Consider the following 6,765-nt stretch of genomic DNA (forward strand, 5'->3'; position numbering starts at 1 on the left):
ATCCAGATACTAGAAATGGCCACTGGCACAGAAAGCTTGCTTTAGTTCATTTGCATTTAAAGCACATGCCAGCAAAACAATTTGTCTTCCATAACTTTCTTCGCTGACTTTTTCCTTCTTTTCCAAGATAAAAAAACCCCTGCAAACTCACTTGTAAAAAAATCTCGAATCATTGTATTTCAACTCGTTATTTTAAAAACAATATCAAATGCCAAGATCTGTATACTTGTATTTTTTTAAAGAAATGTGGTACAGAGAAGGTCGTGCATTTTCTTCATCATGAGAGCCCACGGAAGAAGTCTCAAAACACCTTTTCCAAGAAATGAAGAACTATTGCATGCTAAAACACATACAGTACATATTCTACATCATGACCTCAAACAAGGATTCCAGCAAAACTGTAGCATTTAAAAGCCAATCTGAAGCAGCTAAGAGCATTAACATGCCCTATAGACGATCACAGCTTACTTCCTTATGAATATGTTATTGGCACAGCATATGAGGGAATTGTGAAGCATCACAGTGATTAGAATCAAATGCTACTGTAAGCCTTGGCAAAGTATTCCAAGTATTTAAAGCTCTCTGTGTAAAACAATGTTCCATGGCATAAAATAAAATCTGTAGATTCTCTACCTCCATCCCTCAGCCCTGTCTGGGGGGCAGCTGTGGGTGAATTGCCCATGGAGAAGAAGAAAACACAAATTTGCAAAAAAGAAAACAGTGGAAAGACAAACTGCTAAAAACAAGATCCCTTTTTGTCAACATCCCCGTAAATCATTTCCAAGTAGAGCACATTATTTTGGGAACAACTTACAATTTGATCTAAGGACACATTAGCTGCCCTACAGTTAGCATTCTGTAATTTTTGCTGCAGGCCAGTGAGGTTTATTGGCGCGACTGGGAGGACAGCCAAGTCATGAAATGGATACACCAGCAACAGCGATGCAAAACGCCTATTGTTCCATTCATGGAGTCTGACTGGTTAATAACAAGGATTATGTAACATAACTTCAAGGGAAAACTTACAACAGTGTAACCAAAGTGCATTCTTTTTTACGTTACAGCAAAGGGCAAGTGCCAAAAACAAGTCAATAATCAAAACAAAAAAGATATTTTAAACAAACGGCTTATAAGCAAATTACATCATTCAAAGTCACACTTCACTGCCAAATTGCACTACAGGTTGACAGCAGTGTAGAATCCTCTTCTGTATTGTGGCGTGCCCTGCTGTACTGTAGCAGTGTCCTCTTCGAAACCCAATGTTCCTTTATCAGAGGCCACAACGAACAGCAGGACTAAGAGAGGACAGGCATTCCAGTCCATTGCTCCCCGACGGGTCCCAGGCTGCAGCTCACAAGCCACAGCACATCAACCTCACATCTTGGCCTGGTACGCCAGCGGCACTGCAGCCAAGCAGTGCCTGTGCCATCTGCCACTCTCCATTACCCCTCAGCGCAGGTCAGGGAACGGGCACAGACTCCCCGACAGAAAGACCACATCCTTCTTATTTCCCCTTTTCAGTAACAGATGGAACTGGGGGTTTAAGTGAATTATCCCTCCATCATATCTTTATTATTCAATCTTTTAAGTGCCATGAAACATTTAGCAATTCCAAGACGACTACCGTAAATTGTCTTTTTGTACTCCTAGGACATGTTTCAAGACAAAGTCGAAACATAAAGACATAAAGTCTGGGCATCCAGTGTGATGCAACGCAAATTAACAGCAAAAGGAAACTAAGTACTACAAAGAGCAAAACTGGGGCAGACACCACATGGGTGGCAGTGAGGCAGGGAAAGGACAAAGACAGTTGTTCAAAGACCACACTGGGAAGCTGCCTTATTAGAGCCATCAGCAGGTCTCTCTTAGGCCACGACCACTGATCGGAGACGAGAGCCAAATTGACTTCATTTGTAATCGCAGCTGGATTTAACCTTCTCCCTAACAAAGTAGGAAATGCCAGCGGAGGACATGATGTCTGGTGCACTGAAGTATGCACTGCAGCTCTCTCTTGTACTTCACAGTCGTTAATTTGTGGAATGCAGTGTGGTAGTTTAATTAGGGTTTAGCTTTTTCCTGCAGGTTTATAATACAACAAATCAAGGCTCTGCCCTTGTCCACTGAGGACTTCAGTGACACTGGAAATCTCACTGATCCGCATAGAGCCTCCCACTCCTACACTCAAGGGTCCCAACTTAGTCCTTTTATCTAGTCTTCACATTCTTATGTCTTTGGATACTCATCTTATACAGTATCAATATTTGATTACAAATACATAGTTCACCTTCCACACCCTTAACTAAATACGAATCCCTCTAATATCGGTGATATATGCAGAGTTACATGCACATCAAGCATACTCTTCTTTCTTCTGAAAAACCCTCTCTTTCACATGATATCATAGCTAGATAACTACTGATGAAAAATAAAAGTGTCTGTTAGCATTTGCATTTCAAGATCAAGAGACTTAAAAAATCAAGAGCCCCTTTCAGAATACTAAAAGAAGTCAGACTATAGATTCTAGATATACAGTATCTACAGTTAATACACTAGTTAAGTCTGTCCAAGATACCAAAATAGGAGCATTAACAAACACTAGATGAATTTAAAAATAATTAAGACACAATTTAAGACTGGGCATACATCTGGCAGATGATGTTCTATGTAGCCATGTTTGATTTGGCGTGTAGGTAGTAAAAAGAAACTATGAAAACAAACTGGGAAAAAACGAGCTAGAAGAGGTACTATACTTATAAAAATGACTTAGTTGTTTCTGTTTAGATCATTTACATCTTCTAAACCAGTGGTGCACAACTTCAATCCTGTCTTTGGATTTTTCTTCCACCTCTGCTCATAATGACCTGACAGAGCTAATCATGAACTTAACTTGACCAGTTTAACACTTGGCAAAGGTCTTCATCTGTTGATCATATAAAGAGATTTAGAAACCTTGCCGGATTCTGGCCTACAAGGAGTTGTGCACCTGTGCTCTAGATAATAAAAAAGGCAAAGAAAATGTTAGGATATATAGTCAAAAGTGCAGAATTCCAACTAATGGTATGTTAAAATTGAATAATACTGTACATTACTTAGGCCTTACTTAGAATATGTGTATCATTTTCATCATCATGTCACAGAACATATGCTGCTGCTCTGGATTCAGCTTAGTGAAGAGCATCAAGATACATTCGGGGACTGGGAAATGTCCTAAACTGACAGACTAAAGGAACTGAACCCTTTTCATCTTGAAGAAAGAAGACTACAAGGGAAGCTGATACAAAGTATTGAAAATCCTCAATGGATTGACAGACTCAATGCAATATGGCTTATTCAGAAAAAAAACATGAAACACAACCCAGAGAACACAGGTGCAAACTACGTGGAAGATCATTTAACTCTGTGAACAGGAGGGACTTTGCTACGCATATGGCTGTGGGAGTGTAGAACATTCTACCCAGCCATGTTGTTGAAGCTGATACCCTGGCTTCACAAAAACAGCTGGGTGAGATGTTTTAGTCAATAAGCTACTAGTTATCAAATGGGGCTGATGGGCTCCTCTCACCTATAACCTTTCTTAACTGTTTATGTTGTTAAAAACCCTCTGGTCTGTGTTTTGAATCTGGCAGTTCACCACCTCTGATTGAATCCTGTTTGCTTTTTTCAATTTAAGCCAGCACTGAACACGCAGCCTCCCCCAGTCCACCCCTTCAGAGCTCATTACAAAGGCAGAGCACAAGGCAGGAACTGTGAGTCAGAAAGACATAAGCACCAAGTGCCACATGTCAGCTTTCCTGTCCTGCCATGAAAACAAATAATTAACACAAGGAGTGAAAAAGCCTCCCTCTCTTCTTCTTAAATTAAAACCTTACAGTCATACTTTCTGGTTTCTATCACGTTACAGCAACATTCCCAGTTGGGACACAATCCTAAATCTGCCTCACAATATCACACTGTAGATACTGTACATACAGTATATCGAGGTTTCAGATTCTTAAATGCCTGACTGTTCCTAATGAATAGGCAGAAACTGTATGACTTTTCTTTATTAAAAGGTGATAAGGCTGCATTTAAATCAGAAAGTTTGAGAGAATGCAATTATAGGTCTTTACCCTGACCATTTCCAACCACTGAATTCCTGCTCTCTTGACTCCCTAACTTAGACTTCTTACTGAATCAAACTGCACCATGATTTCCAGTAATGCTGTCTTTTGGTTATACACAAGACTCTCAGAAAGCACTGCTGTCAAAGAAGGTTGACCAAAAATGAATGTTATACACAGGCCAAGAAAACCGTAGAAGGGTATGTAGTTGGAAAGAGATAAAAGAGGTAAGAATGCAATAAAATGGTGGACATCTGTATTAAAATACATCATTTCACTACAATGACAGATATATCCTACAAAGATACCCAGGGCACTCAGGCAGGCAAATACAATAACAGTCAGCAAACAGACACACAAACGGCCACACCCTTTGAGAACAAAACAGTCTGCGGTTAGCCAACTTTTAAAGGATGGCACAGTTAACCCACAGTATGCACACTACGGTACCTAAAAGAAATGTCATAAATGTTTGAAATTGTCCTGTGTTTGATGAATTTTGGAACCTGCAACAAACGTATTTTAATTTAAATACTGTGCAAAATTTGGATTAATGGAAGCTGTTCAAGAAGGCAAATCATTCCCATGGTTCAATGCACTACTGGTAGCTCACTGCAGTAAAAACAGACCAAACAAGTGCCGGCTCAGCAAGTCTCACCCACATGGTGACGTGCAGCAGGATAATAGCAACGGCAATATTTTCTTTAGCCCTTTCAACAGGTAGGCTCTAGCAGGCATCTACCTGGAAATTCAGACAAATCTGAAACTTGCTCACAGTTTTCAGTAGTCACATTCACTTTCGAATCCTGCACGCTTCAGGCGTTTTCCCACAAAAAACTTACAGTATTTCCATTTCTGAGGAATTTTATATAAGCCCTTTTGGGTGTAATTTCCAAGGGGCTCCATATTGTGGCGTCACTCACAAGTATGGTCTGTCGTTACAAAGACAAGGGACTGACTGAACCTTCAGTGAAAGTGCCTTCTTTGAACACACAGACTGACAGCATCTTTGGACTTTCAAGGGAGGATGTATACTAACGTGAGAGAGACCCATCCATCCACATATTCTTTATTAGAAAACCACTTATTCTGCATTAAGGGTGGAGGCAACCCAAAAGCACAGGGTACAAAGAAGGACTGCATCCTGAAAGGCACACCGGCCCATCACAGGGCAGAGACGCATACAAGCTAGACCACAGGTATTATTAACACCCAGACTTTCACACGTGCAAAGCGTAAAAAAATAAACTTTATTTTAATCAAATAGAATTCAAGTTAACTTGATTCAAAGTGGGTATTCGACAGAATACTACACAAATTACAGCTAATGGTGTTTTTTCAACTTTGTGAGGCACTTTATAAAGCACTGTCGCTTCCTTTCATCCATTATCAGATGCCCCCTGTGCCTAGTGCGTATCAGGGGAGGCCTGAGTCTATCTTGGAAACATAGGCCACCTGGCGGGACTGAAGAACAACTGAGCTCTCAACAGAAAAAGCACCGATATTGAACAGCCAGTCGAACCCCTGCACGGAGGGCAGGAGGAAACAGGAGCTCCTGGCCAAAACCCACATTAACAGGCAGAAAGCATGCAAATGTCAAACAGACCCCCAGAATCAGAATCAGACCTCTCTGACCTCTCCGGGCAGAGGGGCGAGCTGCCACGTCCTGGTGCCGCTGGTATTACTGGGGTTTGTGACAATTGTGACAATTGTGACAAAAATGTGTAGACAATTTTACACAAATGTAAAAGAGTTTTGTATGTAAATATACAAACAATGTGGTGTAGTATATGGTACAGAACTGACAAAATTACTCCAGGCATCCAAGAGAACCATTTTCATTCTAGTAGCCCACAAGGTGCTCACAGAATTCCCTTATAAACCCTTCCCATGGAAAACATCTTCTGAGCAGTCATTTATTATTAATAGGGATCTGTGTTTCTTTCTTCTTCTCTTGCAGTGTGGCTGTGCACCATCCACTCTATTTAAAGGTGCCCCAGAGGTTCTTTAATTATAAGGTATCAAAGACAGCAGAGCCCACACAATCGTCACAAAAGGCCCGTTCAATTCGGCAGCATCCTCCTCCTTGCCCCCCTCCCCCCCTCTGCTCCCCCCCTCCCCAGCCTTTCGGTCGCAGCAGCTGCAGAGAAACGGTGCATCAGATGGAGCTGCCATCGTCCATGTGGCCCTTTGTTGTTTAGCAGGAGGGGGAGACAGACAGAAAAGAAATGGGAAAATGGGAAGTGGCCCCTGAGTGCGGCATGGGCAAATGATTCACTCTCGTCCCCAAGTTCACTCGCTCTCTCGCTCCCCCAGCGCAACTCCTCCACCCCCTCCCCAATCTGCTCCCCTCCCAGGCCTCTCCTCTCAGCCGAGTCCCTCTTCCCACAATCCTGAGTCTTCTACCGCAGCGCCTCTTCAGTCCCCAGTGCCTGGCACACTCCCGAACACCTACCCCAGCCTTCCACAGAACAAAACAAAAAGAGCTACCAGCGGCACATCATTTACATCCCTTCCATTTTGCCTTCCCACGGCTCCCATTGTCTGCTCTTTTGACTTCCAGTCCGAGACGGAACTGTCATCTCATTGTCCTGTGTGCCTATCAGGAAAGATCCGCTTCCTTTGTCCCTTTTTGTTACGAATTCCATTACTCAATAACCTGGGA

Source organism: Atractosteus spatula, chromosome 13 (assembly GCF_055471065.1).
Source record: "Atractosteus spatula isolate fAtrSpa1 chromosome 13, fAtrSpa1.hap1, whole genome shotgun sequence".
Taxonomy (NCBI): domain Eukaryota; kingdom Metazoa; phylum Chordata; class Actinopteri; order Semionotiformes; family Lepisosteidae; genus Atractosteus; species Atractosteus spatula.